This window comes from Acomys russatus, chromosome 24 (genome assembly GCF_903995435.1).
Source record: "Acomys russatus chromosome 24, mAcoRus1.1, whole genome shotgun sequence".
Taxonomy (NCBI): Eukaryota; Metazoa; Chordata; class Mammalia; order Rodentia; family Muridae; genus Acomys; species Acomys russatus.
The window spans coordinates 55,530,935-55,535,108 of record NC_067160.1 but is presented as its reverse complement, the minus strand read 5'-3'; positions in this window follow the sequence as shown (position 1 = coordinate 55,535,108).

The window sequence follows — 4,174 nt, the reverse complement described above, 5'->3', positions numbered from 1 at the left end:
AGTGAAGTAACTGAATATTGTTATATATACTTAGTACATTAAGAACCTGCTTCATTTTTACAGATCATTCATTGTCTTCTGATAGGTTCTATGAATGGAAGTTCATACATGTTATAAATGAAACAGAATGGGTAGGCAGGTGTCCATTTGTCTTTCTTTGAAATGGTTACCATAATAGCTTATATCTTATTTGCATTTTCCTGAGTAACATAAACAGATGGAAAGCAAGCCATTAAGGCAAAAATAAGCTTAGCTGTATTGAATCAATCAATACTCCTATGAGTGATGTGAAAAAATTAAGGCTCATTGTTCCTTCATCAGAAGAGAAGACAAGCAAAAACCCTTCTGATTAGAAGGTTCAGTTAAAACTCTTACTTTGAGATTCTAAGTTTTTGTTATTCTGCAGCAACTTACTTTGCCCACATTAGTTTTGTAAGTGCTCAATGTGAACTGTTCCTGTCTAATTAAAGCTGTTACTGACCTCTCAACAGCACCCTCACATTCTCTTGTTTTTTAATTTAATAATTTATTCAGATTACATCTCATTTGTTATCCCCTCACTTGTATCTGCCCACTCCCCATCCCTCCCTCTTTCATCCTATTCCCCTCCCCTAGATCTGTGACAGAATGAGACCTTGTCACCCACTAGAAGATCACAGCCTACCAGATCTCTTCCTGGTAGCCTGTTTACTCTTCCTCGGAGTGTCACCAGGTCTCCCCATCAAGGGGAAGTGGTCAAGTAAGGGACACCAGACTTTATGTCCGAGTCAATCCCTGTTCTCCAGACAATTGTGGAGAATGTGCTGTCCATTGGCTAGATCTGGATAGGGGTTCTAGGTTTACTACATGATTGTCTTTGGTTGGTACAGTAGTTTGAGCTGACCCACCTGGGTCCAGATCCACCAGCCTTAATAGTCTTCTTGTAGGTTTCTAGGACCCTACCTTCGTAGGGGTGATCCTTTAGACAAAGTGACTGAACCAGGCCAGCTGCTGGAGTATTAGGCTCCACCCAGGCCAGAGTCTAGTCCCTCGACAAGGAGCTTTTCTACTTTCTTGCTATAACAAGAGACTCCTTGGAGAGCCCATGGAAGCAGATGGAAGACTCATGATATATATATATATATATATATATATATATATATATATATATATATATGAATGTGCAGTACAAATAGTTGATATTCTTTCACATAAATTAGAGTAAACTACCTTCTAATTTTGGAAATACTAATACAACATTAAGATTCATAAAGGCTCAAGAGATGCTTCATCAATTAACTAGGATGCTGTACTATATTTTATTAAGCTAAACATATTTCTGCAACAAAAGAGCCATGTAAATGACAATTATAGGTAAACATGGATGATAATAAAAATTCCATCTAAATTATTCATCTTATTGATAATCAAATTTCAAGTTTGCTTCAGCATCAATCACCTTTTTCTTTGAAATAGTTAACTTAAGGCATTTCTGTATTCAGCTTATATTCTGCAAGGACAGACCCTATGTTAATTATCTGTCAATCACTGATGGATAGATTAGAATCAGGACCAGAAATTTTTTATGTCATTTTGGATTTGCCTTCTGGACTCATTTTTAATTTCTTCTCCTTAGGAAAGTGATTCTTAAATGATTAGAATGTAATGTTTTTCCTTGTTTTACATATTTTAGCTGTGACAATGGGACACAATTCATTTTTAATCACTTTCATCTTGAAAATTCATGATAGTCATTCTATTAGCAGCCATTGCTTCAAATTATCAGCTTTGACTCAGAAAACAAAGCAACTAGGTTACATCAATAGAGTTTGTCCAATTCCCAGATGTAAGAGAAATTGATTCAAATCATCCTTTGTAGCTGAATAGTAAAACAATCACTAGGCAGTTGGCCAGAAATGTAATGAGGAAAAAAGAAGTCAAAGGGTGAAAAGAAAATAAACAACAGAAAGCAGTCACCAACATTGAGCGTGAGAAAGCCAAACACTTCTATTACTATTTGCGTTGCTAAATGTAATGATCACCTTGTGGTAATTTCCTGAGGTGGTATAAACAAATGCTCCTCAGGAGGGCACCAATAATGAACGAAAGATAAACCAAAGTAGCAGTTCTACCAGAGGCCAACTTGGTGAGCCAATGAGCTCACTTTAGAGGTATATGGGTGATAGATTATGTCTAAGAGTGGGAATGGCATCCCCAAACAATTGTGTTGCTGCAAAGTTTTGACCTTTCATACACTATAACCTCGTATGAAGCTACACATATAATTTCACTTTCAGATAGATTTTTACGTTCTACGTAAACGAGAATTTCCCAAGATCACTTGCAGCAGTTGGATAGGAGGTATTAAACTATAGAATCCTGGCCAAGGGTCCAGTGTTAATTCTTTTCTTCTATTATAGAGTATTAGCCATCAGCATGGATGCAGCTCTCGCTGTATTGTTTATGATTACTAAGCCAAGGACTCTGTCCTTCACAACGTCCATGACACGGTCATGGATGGTATGCCCAGAGAAAAAGTCATATAGCAACAATCTGTAACCCATGTATTGTATTTTATCATGTTGATGCGAAAACACAACTCTTATCTCAAAGGGGTATTAAGTGGTTTATTTTAGAGTCAAGTAGAAATTGCCATGCTGGGAAACACAAAATAGAAAAACCTCTGTTGATGTCCTTAGGTGCTATTTGATGGTATTCTTAGCCTTTTGGTTGGAGAGAGCTAGGTGTTTCTTAATTCTAAATGATTTAAGTAACAGTAACAATGACATTAGCTCATACACTAAAAGGATAGCAAATGGCTTTTAAAAGGGCTAAAGATGGCCCAAGGTAACTTGATTCTGGAACTGAAACATTCCAAGGACTCCTCAGTTGTGAGCATTCTTCCAGTCAGTGCATCAGCCTTACAGAAGGGCCAGGGAGAGGTGCAGCTTCATCCTAAGAACTTTGATGTATATATAATAAACTAGGATAATGTACTTTTATGGGTTCTGGGGTGCGGAGGTCAGCTGTAGGATCTAGTTGCGGAGTTTTCTCTCAGCCTAGTTGCGGAGTTTCCCTCAACCTTCACTCCTCCAAGCTCCAGGGAGGCCATCTGAGGAAGGCTTTGTCCCACAGATCAGCCACACTGAAGGCTGAGATGGAATAGAGGCTGATGTGGCCACCCACCTGTGCACTCTCAGTTGGGAAGAGGGCCAGATTATATATTTTTGAATAAATTATTCAGATTACATCCCAATTGTTATCCCCTCACTTGTATCTTCTCATTCTCCCCTAGCTCTCTCTTTCACCCAATATCCCCTCCCCTAGACCTGTGAGAGAAGAGGTTTCCCCCAACCATATGATCACAGTCTACCAGGTCTCATCCAGATAGCCAGCTTCCCCTTCCTCTGAGAGCCACTAGGCTTCCCCACCAAGGGGATGTGGCCAAATAGGAGGCACCAGCGTTCATTTCAGAGCCAGTCTTCATTCTCCACACAACTGTGGAGAATGCACTGTCCATTGGCTAGAACTGAATAGGGGGTCAGAGTTTCCAGCATGCATTGTCCTTGGTTGGTACAGCAGTTTGTGCAGCCCATCCTCCCTGCCTGAGTCCAGATCCATCAGCCTTGATGGTCTTCTTGTAGGGTTCCTAGACCATCTGAGTCCTTCTATCACCCCATTCTCCTACACTACTCTCACCTAGAGTCCCAATGGCAAGTCCCAGCATCGGTCCTGATCCCGCACTGAGGGAAGACTCTCAGAGGACATCCATGCTGGGCTAATATCCAATTATAAGTGAGTATATACCATGTGTATCTTTCTGGGTCTAGGTTAACTCACTCAGAATGATCATTTTTAATTCCATCTATTTACCTGCAAATTTCAAGATTTCCTTGTTTTTAATACCTGAGTAGTACTCCATAGTGTAAGTGTACCACAGTTTCTTTCCAAAATATATAAAGAACCTAAGAAATTAAATACGACCAAACCAAATAACCCAATTAAGAAATGGGGTTCAGAGCTAAACAGAGAATTCTCAACAGAGGAATATCAAATGGCTGAGAAATGCTCAACCTCCTTAGTCATCAACCTCCTTAGTCATCAGGGAAATGCAAATCAAAACAACTCTGAGATTCCATCTTATACCCATCAGAATGGCTAAGATCAAAAACTCAAGTGACAGCACATGCTAGCG